This window comes from Lissotriton vulgaris, chromosome 3_2, assembly GCF_964263255.1.
Source record: "Lissotriton vulgaris chromosome 3_2, aLisVul1.2, whole genome shotgun sequence".
In the NCBI taxonomy this organism is placed as follows: Eukaryota; Metazoa; Chordata; class Amphibia; order Caudata; family Salamandridae; genus Lissotriton; species Lissotriton vulgaris.
In genome coordinates, this window is record NC_141690.1 from 131,416,480 (window position 1) to 131,429,893 (window position 13,414).

At 43.8% G+C, this 13,414-nt stretch overlaps 1 protein-coding gene across 1 annotated transcript in view; it reads left to right on the plus strand.

The window, feature by feature from the left end:
- The window catches only part of CLNK (cytokine dependent hematopoietic cell linker), a 1,199,791-nt gene that overhangs the window by 395,168 nt on the left and 791,209 nt on the right, over positions 1 to 13,414 (plus strand). The window contains exon 5 of the mRNA XM_086964527.1: positions 9,662 to 9,756. The gene's annotated coding sequence lies outside the window, so the exon portion shown is untranslated. The remainder of the gene's footprint in view (positions 1 to 9,661; positions 9,757 to 13,414) is intronic.

The following is a 13,414-nucleotide window of genomic DNA, read 5'->3' on the forward strand; positions in this document are numbered from 1 at the left end:
AATACCAAGTATTTATTTGTATTTCTAATTAATTAATTATTACATAATATTACATTGGCAATTAATTGTAATTAATTTTTTATTGGTATGGATATTGAATTTATTTGTATTAATATATTAAACCCTTACTTTTCCTACTGTTAAACTCACTAGAGTGGGAATAGTAATTTTTACCCCTTGGCTATCTAACGCTTTCCCTACAGTTGCACTCTCTGGAGTGGGAATAGTAATTTTAAGCTCCCGCTATCCAATGCTTTCCCTACTGATGCACTCTCTGGAGTGGGAATAGTAATTTTTACCCCTACCCTATCCAACGCTTTCTCTACTGTTGCACTCTCTGGAGTGGGAATAGTATTTTTTACCCTTACACTATCCAACGCTTTCCCTACTGTTGCACTCTCTGGAGTGGGAATAGTAATTTTTACCCTCCCGCTAGCCAACGCTTTCCCTACTGTTGCAATCTCTGGAGTGGGAATAGTAATTTTTACCCTCCCGCTAGCCAACGCTTTCTGTACTGCTTCAATCTCTGTAGTGGGAATAGTAATTTATTGCCCATAGGCTACCCAACGCTTTCCCTACTTTTTGAATTAAAAACACTTATTGAACGGAACTGCGGCCTGGATATCGTTCTTGTGTGAAAGGAAGAACGACTGTCGAGTGAATACGGGGGAGTGGCGATCCCATCCCGGCCCGCCGCTGCTAGCGGCCATCAAAGCTTTTTCGCCGAAGGCAAGGTGGATATATATATATATGTATTAAAAAATAAAATTGTATGTATTTTTTATAACTTAAATTAATTATTTAATAATTTTAAGGTTATTTAAGTATTTTTAAGTATAGGTAATTATATTTATTATTTCATTAATTTTAAATTACTTTTAAGACATTTTGAAAAATTCGATGTTTTGACTAACCATATTTTTTACAACGATATTTTTGATTCAATATTTTTGTACTTACCTGTCTGTAGATAGGAATTTGATATTTTTGCATTCTATATTTTGTCATTGATATTTTGGTAAGTCTATATTTTTGTATTCGATATTATGTCAGTTATGTTATGTTATGTTATGTTATGTTATGTTAATGATTTTTGGATTGTGCATGACTCACCCGGGGGCATCTCAGCGCTTACCTAAAAGGGAAAACTGCGGTTGGTCAGTGATCCCAGGCACACATGTGAAACTTCACATACGCTCATAGGCCTCTCATGCATTCCTCATGGAGAAAAAAGAATCACCACTTACATGTGGATGCACAGTGTTTACCCAGCAAAAAAAAAATAGGCAGTCTCCTCAGAGGTTTAAAGGTAAACAGTCCTGTATTCCACGTATAGAGTCCTGATATCAACTGAAGCCTACAATTAGCCTATATGAAGGGGCAAGTAGTGGCACTCTCTAAGAGTGGTGGGCTTTGGGTTTCCCTCATCATCAATATCCCACAGCTGTAAAACAGAAGTACCTCCAGTGGGCTCGCATGATTATGGAGTCTGTTGGAAAGTGGATTATTAGTAGTGGCAATAATACATATGCCACTGGCAATAAGGCCACTAACAGTCTCGGGTTCAGAATAGGTCTCAGAAAATTATTCCCATGCTCCACCTTGGGAGCTTGGCTGGAGCAGGCAGGCTTAACTTCAGAGACAGGTATGTAAAGCATTTAATAACAAAAAAACTAATAATAATTAATACATAACACACAATAAAAATCCAACACCAATTTATTAAAATAGGAAATATTTTTATCTTTAAAATGACACCAAAACAAAAAAACACTTTAGTAAACCAGAGATATGAATTGTTAAAGATCAAACACTTTTTAGCACTTAGAATCCAATAGTGCCACTTCTGGACATTTGGTCATTTCTGACCGGGACAAAGTCAAAGTTTGAGGCTGACTGCGATTGGGCCCTTGTCAGATACACTAAGCAGGATGTCACGGTTAAGATTTTACCTTCACACCCAGAAACTTTTCCAGAGGATTTCTCACCCGTCATCGTGCAGCCTCCTCCAGCAGACCATATTCAGTGAGGGTTTCTTGGATTGCCTTTTTGTCTGGTCACACTCTGGAGCTTTTTCACAAAATGTCACCAAACTTTCCCAAATTTCTGGAACTTCTTCGTGAAGCTCCTCTTGAGGGTCCAAATGGTCTAAAACACAATCCAAGGGTCTGGAATTTCTAAGATGGTCCATGAAAGGTTGGAACCACAATTCCTACAATGCACCTGGACAACACCCTACAAAGTCCACTGGATACACTCATGGCCAGGGACTCTTGATGGAGTTGTTGCAGGTGAGCTCTGTTAATCTGTAGCTTGAAGGAAGCTCACTCTTTATTCCTCTTGAAATAAGGTACATCCAAAGGACTATACTTCCAGATAATGCAGCAAGCACAGTCTTTTCAGAGTGCAGGACCTGATGGCGCGAATCAAGTTTCCAGCTTGACACTCCTTCTTCTCTCAGTTTCAAGCAGCAGAGCTGAGAGGCACTGCCACTCTCAGATACTTATTCAATGTTCTCTGGGGTTACACAGGAGGGCGCCCCTGTCTAATGAGGTGCAGGATGTCACCCCAGAGCATGACCATTTCCTCCAAAGGGTGGCATAATGGTCTCCCAGAAAGCACTATTTCTCCAAAATTCAATATGGCTGACGTCCCAGCAGAGAGACAAGAGCTGGGTTCAAAGAGTAGGGGTGTAAATGAAACTGGCTTCCCCTGCCTGTCTACTCCTTCTATTGAAGATTATTGTTTACAACCCCTCCTCCTGCTTTGGCATTCCTATGTAGTAGAACCCTGCACTCCCAGAATTGCTCTCTAACCCCACTGGCTACTTATCACCTCATCAAAGCAGCCTGACTAAGCCACTTAACTCTGACCAATCAGGACAGATGATTGGAAGGCTGAATTTTGGTCACACGCAAAAAACTCTTATACTTTCTTGTCTGTACATTTTAGGATAAATTCAACAATAGCATATTGTTGGATTTATCAATACCATTCTAGGAAGTCCTCGAATTATATTTTTATCACATCCTTGATGTTAGTTATTATTTAATAACTTATTGCCATGTTAATCTATGCAAAAATAAGGAAGAAGAAGAACAATTGATGGACAGAATGCAGAACAATGTCATACATTCACCGCAGCATAGAGGTCTGGGCCTAAACTCATAGTTTTTTTGCACACCATGCCATTCTAGTTTGGACCCAGCCATATGCAAATCAGTTTTGACCCCACACCCAATGGGAACTGTCCAGGTCGAACTGCCAAGCCAGGTCCTCCGTGGATTGGAAACAAGTATCCTAGTACCGGTTTCGGGCATTCAGCCCTCACCAGCCAGGATAGCTTGACTACAGGGGCATAGAGAGTGCTGGACCCAAGTCTGGGCATACCTGTCCCACTTAGGGTGACAAATGCAAAAAGAACAATTTATGGACAGAATGCAGAACAATGTCATACATTCACCCCAGTACAGAGATCTCGGGCTAAATCCATTGTTTTTTTGCTCACCATGCCATTCCAGTGTGGACCCAGCCATGTGCAAATCAGTCATGACCCTAAACCCAGTGGGAACAGTCCAGCCCGAACTGCCAAGCCAGGTCCTCCCTGGACTGGAAACAAGCATCCTAGAAACAGTTTCGGGCTTCCAGACCTCATCATCCAGGATAGCTTGACAGGCATGGAGAGCATGGGACCCACGTCTGGGTAAACCCGTCCCACTCGGGGTGGCAAATGCAAAAAGAACAATTGATGGACAGAATGCAGAACAATGTCATACATTTACCCCAGTACAGAGATCTGGGGCTAAATCAATTGTTTTTTGCCCACCATGCCATTCCAATTTGGACCCAGCAAATGCAAATCAGTCTTGACCCTGCACCCAATTAGAACAGGACAGACCGAACTGCCAAGCCATGTCCTCCCTGGACTGGAAACAAGCAACCTGGGACCAGTTTCAGACTTTCAGCCCTCATCAGCCAGGATACCTTGACTCCAGTGGCATGGAGAGCTCGGGACCCACTTCTGGGCAAACCCGTCCCACTCGGAGTGATAAAAAGAACAATTGATGGACAGAATGCAGAACAATGTCATACATTCACCCCAGTACAGAGATCTGGGCCTAAATCCATAGTTTTTTTGCTCACCATGCCATTCAAGTTTGGACCCAGCAAATGCAAATCAATCTTGACCCTGCACCCAATGGGAACCGTCCAGCCCAAACTGCCAAGCCAGGTCCTCTTTGGACTGGAAACAAGCATCCTAGGACGGGTTTCGGGTTTTCAGCCCTCATTGGTATTGGTATTGGTATTGGTATTTATAAAGCGCGTCTGTCGCTCCGGAAGGAGCATCCTGGCGCTAACTGGAAAGTATGCATGAGGTTGGAGGAAGGAGGGATTAGATGGCGTCCAGCACGTACTGGTCAGAAAGGCTGAAGATCCAGGTTTTAAGTTGTTTCCTAAACTGGATTTCCTTGGTTAAGGACCTCAGGTGTTGGGGCATGGAATTCCAAGCTCTAGAAGATAAGTGGGTGAGGGTTTTACCCCCTTTGGTTTTAAGGTTGAAGTTGGGTAATTTTAGTAGGTTGTTATTGGAGGATCTAAGAGTCCTCTGGGGATTGTAATGGGGATAGCGCCTAATTAGATATTTGGGGCCGATGTGGTTAAATGCCCGGAATGCAACAATTAGGATTTTGAAAAGAATCCTTTTGTGCAAGGGTAGCCAGTGGAGGGTTCTCAGAGCAGTGGAGGCTGAGGACCTCCTGGGGAGTTTAAGCACCATTCTGGCAGCAGAATTCTGGACGCTCTGCAGTTTTTTGAGTGTGACTTTTTTCACACCAGCCATTAGGCCGTTGCAGTAATCCAGGCGCGATAGGATTAGCGCCACGGCTACCGTTTTTCTAGCATCCGTTGGTAGGAAGTCAAAAATTTTTTTGAGGGATTTGATGATTCCAAAGCAACTTCCTGCCACCTTCCTAACGTGATGATCGAAGGATAGGTCAGTATCGAAGGTGACTCCAAGATTTCTTGCTGTTGTGACGGTCTGGGGAGGGGCTGTGGAACCCTCTGGCCACCAGAGATGAGGACAGAAGTTGACATTTTTCCCCATGGGGAGGATTTCTGTCTTACTAGTGTTGCACTTAAGGTGATTTGTTTCCATCCACAGAAAAACGTTTTTCAGACAGTTTTTTAGATTTTGTTCGGCTGATGTAGAATTCTCCTCAAGCGGGACTATGAGTTGGGTATCGTCGGCGTATGATGTAACAGTTATGCCGAATGATTCGATCAAGGAGATGAGGGGAATAAGGTAGATGTTAAAAAGCAGGGGGCTTAAGATGGAACCTTGTGGGACTCCTGATCGAATCATTTTCTCTGCGGAACTGAAAGGTCCTAGAGTGATGGATTGGGATCTTTCTGTTAGGAAAGATGTTATCCAGTTCAGTGCCCGGTCGGAGATACCAATGTCCCTGAGTCTGTCCAGTAGTATGGGATGGGAGATGGTGTCGAACGCTGCTGTGAGGTCCAACAGGATCAATACTGCGTTCTTACTTTGGTCCTGTAATATTTTTATTGAGTCGGTCAATTCGATCAATGCAGTTTCCGTCGAGTGCTGGGGGCGGAAGCCTGATTGTTGGGGGTGCAGGATATTATTCACTTCAAGATAGTTTTTAAGTTCCCTGTATACTAGTTGTTCTGTGATTTTTCCCAGGACTGGGAGAAGTGAGATTGGTCGGAGATTGGTGAGGTCGGAAGGGGATTTGTTCAATTTTTTCATTAAGGGCTTAACAGTTGCTTGTTTCCATGCCCTGGGGACGATACCAGTGCTGAGGGAGGTATTTACTATATTGTTTATAATGGGATTGACAGTGTCAATCAGTTGATGAAGGATTCTAGGGGGGCAGGAGTCAGAGGGGGCTCCTGACTTGCATGCTAGGATGACTTCCTTAGTTTGGGCTAGGGTGACCTGTGAGAACACTGTTAGGTTTCTAGTAAGTTTACCTGTTTGTTCCAGAGGGATGAGGGACTGGGGGCTATGATAAGGTGGGAAGTCTTTCTGAATGAGATTGATTTTCTCTTCAAAGAAGTCTGCTATTTGATCGCAGAGGTCTTGAGAGGGAGGTATTTCGGGCTGTAGGGCTTTTGGATGGGTGAATGATTTAACTATTGTAAACAGGGTTTTTTGTTTTTGCTTGGCCTCATTAATGGCTTTGATGTAGAACTCTTTTTTGGCGCTTTTTATAGTAGAGTGGTAACTTTTCCTTAGTTGGACATAGGAGTTTCTGTCCGAACTATCATATGTTTTTCTCCATTTGCGTTCGCCTTTTTTGCAGAGCAAATGAGCCTTGGCTACTTCTGGCGTGAACCATGGGGCGTTGGTTTTGCCTTTACTATCAGATTTCCTAGTGTGTTTGGGTGGAGCACGTTCTCTAATTTCGTGCAGTATCCAGTTGTGGAAGGATTGGGAGTCTTGTTCCACGTTGCCAGTCAGGCTAGGATTTTGAGTCTCAAAGGTAGGCTGGAGTTTGAAGGTGTCTTCTACCCTTTTCCAGTTGATGTAGTTCTCTGGGGGTGAACAGGGTTTTTTTGAATTTTTAGGCTGCGGGGTTCTAATGAGGAATGGGATCAGGTTATGATCTGTCCAAATTTGTGGAACCGGGGTATGGGTTTCTAGAGGGGGAAAGTTAGTGCAGACTCCATCTAGAGTGTGTCCAGCTAGGTGAGTGGGTTGCTTAACCCTTTGCTGAAGGTTGAAGATTTCTAAAGTTTGGTGAAAGTTTAGTGTCTGAGCGTCCTCTGTGGAGTCGAGGTGCAGATTGAAGTCGCCCAGAAGGGTGACATGTGGGTATCTAGTTAGGAGCTGACCAAGGGTGTCACTGAGGGTATCAAGGAATTTGGTAGCGGTGCCTGGGGGACGGTAGACTAGTCCTCCTGAAAAGGAGGTGGACTCATTGAGTTTGATGGAGAATCCGAGAGATTCGGCTCCTTTTAATGAGTCAAGGGTGAAGGTATGGCATTTGAAGGAGTTGCGCAGCAGCAGGGCTACTCCTCCACCTCTCCCCTTCAGTCTGTCTTGTCTAAAAATGGAGTAGCCTTGTGGAAGGGCAGTAGCTAGGTCCGGATTATTGTTGTCTGTGAGCCAGGTCTCCGTTATGAGAAGACAGTCAAGGTTTAATTCCTGGATGAGGTCTTTGATATCTTGGTTGTGGCAACACATGGAGCGCGCATTAATCAACCCTCCTTTAAAGAGTAGATTGTTGTCCCTAGGGTTTGTTCGAGGGGATGTGGTATTAACGAGGGAGGAGGTCCATCTGCATAGCCTGCAGCTGAAAGGCCCCTTGATGGTATTGATGTCAATTTTGCAGGAGCACATTTTGCCTCTGCGTAGGTTTAGTAGACAATTGGACTGGTAACTCATAATAGGGAGGCCGGGTCCAGAGTTTCCTGCGCCTGTCGCGGTCTGGTCGCGGACGGGCGCAGACGGGCTTGCCTTAGGCGCGCCTTCGGCGCGCAAACGGCGCTCCCGCTGCGCTCGTCCGCTGCGCTTGCGTGGAAGGCACATTAGTAGTGGGAGTGGGCGTGGCCTTTCAGGGGGCGTGGCCTCGCGTCAAACGCGATGGCGGCCGTGAAGAAATGCTATCACTAAACAGCGCTAATATCCGCTGATAGTGATGTGCCTGCTTGGCGCTTTCAGGAGGAATGAGCTCTGGTGCAGGTATGGAGTTTTAAAAAGCATCAAACAAAGTATACAGTTTTTAAAAAAACGGCAAGTGCTTCCTCCGGCTTCCGCCTCAGAGGTGGTTTCCAGTAGTAACGCTTGTATTCAGCGCTGGCTTTTATAGGCGGGAGTGGGAGTGGGCGTGGCCTGTCAGGGGGCGTGGCCTCGCGTCAAACGCGATGGCGGCCGTGAAGAAATGCTATCACTAAACAGCGCTAATATCCGCTGATAGTGATGTGCCTGCTTGGCGCTTTCAGGAGGAATGAGCTCTGGTGCAGGTATGGAGTTTTAAAAAGCATCAAACAAAGTATACAGTTTTTAAAAAAACGGCGAGTGCTTCCTCCGGCTTCCGCCTCAGAGGTGGTTTCCAGTACTCATCAGCCAGAATAGCGTGACTCCAGTGACATGAAGAGCACTGGACCCATGTCTGAGCATACCTGTACCACTCAGGGTGACAAATGCAAAAAGAAGAATTGATGGACACAATGCAGAACATTGTCATACATCCATTGAATTTTTGCTCACCATGCTATTACAGTTTGGACCCAGCCATATACAAATCAGTCTTGACCCTCCACCCAATGGGAAGAGTCCAGCCCGAATTGCCGAGCCAGGTCCTTCCTGAAGTGGAAACAAGCATCCTGGGACCGGTTTCTGGGTATTACCCTTCATCAGCCAGGCCAGCTTGAATCCAGTGGCACAGTGAGCAAGAGACCCACGTCTGGGCATGCTCATCCTACTTAGGGCATAAAGTGCTATGCAAACAAATGACTGGACCTGGCTTAGCATGAGGCACAGTGTCAAGACTGATTTGCATATGGCTGTGTCCAAACTGGGGTGGCATGGTGAAAAAAAGATCAATCGATTTAACCCATAGCCCATTGTGCGCTGGCCAGGGGAAAAGGACCTGAATGTGCCATATCCGATAGATATACAGCATTCCTGCCCTTTTCTTTTGCTGTGGGACAGCGCAGCAGGAAGGCCTACGGCTCTGCCCTACGGCAAAACTTCATAAATGAGGACCTCTATTTCTGTTAGCTGTTTAGCTAAAAGGGCTGTTTTCACCATAACGCAACTCCATTTCCAGACGTTCCAGAAATTCCCACCTCTATCAGGCAACCTTCCAGGCACTGCAAATGCACCTCTATTGAGAATAGGCCATTTCAGTATTGGCATTTTACCTTCAAAGAACATGCAACAGAGGCATTAGAGGGACAGTTCTTCTGCCATTTTCGTCATGTGTAAATGGCAGAGATCTCGAGTGGGAAATGCGATAATATCTGGTCAGATTCTCAGCTCTTCATTTGGCAGATTTACCCTCATCTTTTAATGTAAGTTTACCTCTGCTTGTTAGTGGAAATTGTTGGCCGGATGCAAGTTCCGCTGATTTACATCAACCCTACCTACATGGAATTTGTGCCTCACAATTTCTGTGTAAGCCCTTCTCTAAATCAGCCCCTGTGTACGAAGATGGGAGCCGTAAAGGTAGTCTAGCTTTACATGTATTATTTGACCACAAGACCACCAGCCTAAGCCCCTTTGCACTGTGTGCCGATACTTTAAAAGTAAACCACACCCATTTGCAGATTAATAATGGTAGTACCGTAGGTGTAGTTTACCAAATTACCCACCAAGTTGAGCATCTAATATAATTCAAACTCTATTGTGCGCGATCAAGGAAAGTTAGAACTAAAACCTGCATGAAAATGTTTGATATATATATGTAAAGTTAGTGGGTTCTAAAGAATGTTAACAATGTTTAACAGCCAACATCTACGATATTTGTCAAATTTGTCTATAATATCCCGGTGGGTGGTGGGCCCTGATGGGGTGTCACTGTTCAACTCTAGCAGTAAGGATATATATGAGACAGACAGTAAATGACCATATCATTGCAGTAAGCACATCATTCTGTGTCTGACTTCTCATTAACCTTTTCTTTCTCCATAGGCAATCACCACTTAGGAGCTGGAACAACCACTCACATCTCTATAGATACGAAATCTCAAATTACTATAAAACAGCGGCCCAGGCTAGGTTTTGAGGTAAATAAAGATCATTTTTATTGAAAATGCATTAGTAATTGTTATTTTCTATTTTGTTGACTAGAGCCTCAGATAGAAAAGCAAAAGGGTTATCAATTCTTACCTAGACTAGAGTACTTTACTAGATAATTTTATTTAAATGTTTTTAAAGTTATATTACCATTATATCAATTTCTTTGCTGTGGACTTTCATTGCTAGTTATCTGAGCGGTAATTTCATCCTTCCAATCGCCAAGCCCGAGCTCCTCAGTGGAGTTGCAATTGCTACAAGCAGCTGCTGCACCCAGTCCCTGCCCACTCACAAGCTGCAGCATGGGGGAGTAGACTAACCCACCCCCAGCTGAAGTTAAAGGACCTCTGTCCTCTTGATGACCCCCAAATGGCAATGCTCTGAACAGATGGCGCATGTGGGCAGATATAGGCCTATTTTCCCCTCCGGAAGTGGGGGTGGGGCTGGTTGAGTTGAACCAGATGTTCTGGGTCTATGTGTTGTTCGTATAAACAAGTAGGAGGACCCCACTCTAACTTTGTAGAGGACGGTGGGGAAACATTCAAGTAAAAAGAGAACGCACGTCCAGGTTCGTTGGACAGTTCTGATAATGTCTAGTTTTAGTGTGGGACTAACAGGTATCTCACTTATTCTGTGACATTTTTATTTTTATGTTTTTGTATTTTAAGAATTATTCTGATGAAAATGTACATTGTATATTGATTTTAATGAATTGGTTTTAATATAACTGTATTGTGGAATAAAACTTATATTTTGTTACCAGACCTAAGTAGTGATATGTTCTTAACCAAATGTTTACTTACCTAAGTATTGTGTTAATGATTTTGTCCATTTGTTGATTATTGTTTGTTGCAAAAACCTGAGTATAGATAACCAAACCGACTCCCTGTTTCACGTCCTCCAATCCAACACTTTTGTCTTGATAGTACCAAAAAATAACTTTTTGTTCTTTACAAGGTTGAATGACTTGATGATTAGATGATTTTTTGCCTTTCTCAGGAGAAACATGCCCCTCTAATATAGAGCATAAATCGTAAGAGGTAGGATAAGTGAGATACCTGTTAGTCCCACACTAAAACTAGACATTATCAGAACTGTCCAACGAACCTGGACGTGCGTTCTCTTTTTACTTCTATGTGTTGTTCTCCATTCCAGGAGAAATAATTTAAAATCACCATTAACTGATGAGATGATATATGCTGGGAATGACAATTCTGGCCCAGTTATCTCTCTGCAGAGTTAACACAAAGCTTAGAAAGAGGGCTTCTGTATCTGCTTACTTTAAAGCAACTATCATTGTAGACTATAATTGTACAGACTCATAAAATGTGTAGAAATTTTGATCGCAGTGTCACTCCATGGTTCTGAAGTGATTAACGGATGACAATCTGCCAATAATTGGGGTTAGCCACCTACAAAGTTGGCAATTATGAATATTTTTTGGGGGGGATGTGTTTATTTGCATTTTCTTATTTACATTACAGAGAGAAGTCAGATATACAAAGCATCTTATTTCTTCCTTCGTTACAACCAGAGCAGAATTCAGCAATATTGTCACATAAATAACGAATCGTACAAAAATAATTCTTATCAACAGGACCCCTTTTCCCTCCCATTCCCCCCACAGATCCCCCTTACTGCCGTTCACTGCGAGTCTGTGAGCGTGAGACCATAATATGCCAACCATGGCTTCCAGAACTTTTTTGGATATCCCCTTCCTTTGTAAGTTGTTTTCTCCCCCAACATATACATATCCATCTCCCTTTGCCATTCTGCTAGTGTTGGATTAGACGCAACACGCCAAGTCTCTTTTGGTTACTACAAAGCCCAATTGAAGCAATGTTAATTTAGCTCTAGGGAGGTCAATCTCTGTAGGTATGCCCAGCAAAATAAACCTGGGATTTGGGGCTATTGATTCCTGCAAAATGAGCTCCAACTCCTTCGGCAGCATTCCCCAATATATAGTTACGGTACCTGTGTACACCCCCAGATCGTGTAGAAAAAAATGTCCCTTCCATGGTCTTACATTTCAAGCAGTTGGGTGATTCTGCTCTACATATCCAATGCAGTTGGCCTGCCTCTATCATAATATATTCTGTGTAAATACTTAAATCGGTACAATAGAAGTTGTGACCTAATAGCTACTTCCCTGAGATGCATCAGCACCATTTCCCAATCTAAGTCTTCTATCTCTCCCAGATCCACCTCCCACCTTAACTTGAGCTTTTGTAAAGGGTCTAGTATGCTATTTATGATTGTCTTATATGTCCAGGACACAGCTTTCTCCCCAGTTTCATCCATCGGTAACCGTCCTTCCAATGGGGCATACTCAGGGAGACCCTCCATGTCGATATGTTGTGCCCGCTAGGCATGCTTCAACTGCAGGTATTTAAAATGTTACATTTGATTCATGTCATATTCTTTCTGGCGGTGTGAAAAGTTCACTAGTTCTTTACGATACACTATATTTTTTAGTTCAGAAATGCCCACCAGATCCCACTTCTGAAAGCCTGTCAGCTTGTCAAATTCCTTAAGTCGTGTTCTCACTCAAAGCGAGTTTTCCCTGGTCACCCGGCCATCCCATTTAATGCATCTCTCTGCTTTCTTCCATGCCGTTATCACAATGTGCGTGGCTGGCAACAGCTTTGTGGTTCCCCTACCCCCATAGAGGTAGTGCTAGTAAGGTATTTTGATAAACTGTGTGTGTTCAAGCGAATATATGTGGGGTGGTCCCTTTACCCGAATGCCCATTCATTCACAATCAGATGGGCCGCCCAGAAATAGGCTCGAAGGTCTGGTAATGAAATGTCACCACTGTATTGGTTGCATTGTAGCTTCACCAGTGCTATCCTAGGGGGCTTCCCACACCAGAGAACTCTCTCAGAATACCGTCCATCTTGGTGAACACCTCTTCTAGTATCAGGTGGTAGGTATTTTGCAAAACATATAAACATTTTGGGAGTATTATCATTTTGTAGAGCGCCACTCTGCCAAGTAGCGTTAGTGGCAGGGATGCCCATCTCTCCGAATTCGAGCAAAATTCCCCAAGCACCCTATAGAGGTTACGTTCCAGCGCCAGTGTCTTATCTAGTGTAACGTACAAACCTAAATATTTTATTCCACTTGGTGCGACCTGTAATTGGCTTGGGTAGACAGCATGTTCGGCATTCCACCCGCAGGATAAAGACATGGCTTTTCTCAATTAATTTTGTACCCCTCGTGTGTGCCATATTCCTCGCAGCTTGCTATAATATTAGAGAGCGTTGTTTCAAAGTTTGTGACATACAATAGTAGGTCTTCGGCATACAGGGAAATACGTTCGTCGAGGTAATCATTGTCACCCACTCGATAACCAGTTATGTACGGATGCACTCGGATGACACAGACAAGGGGCTCTAAAACCATTGCGAAAAGCAGAGGGCACAGGGGGCATCCCTGTCTAGTGCCTCTTCCTATTGGTAGTTTCCAATACATCACCCCGTTGACCCTAACCCTTGCCAATAGTCCTTCGTACAGAGTAGCTATCCACCTCTTGAACTCAGGGTCAAATCCAAGCCTTTCCAGGACAGCCATGAGAAACGGCCAGTGGACTGTTGAATGCTTTTTCAGCATTCAGGGACTGTATGAGATGTTGATCAGTTCTATGCT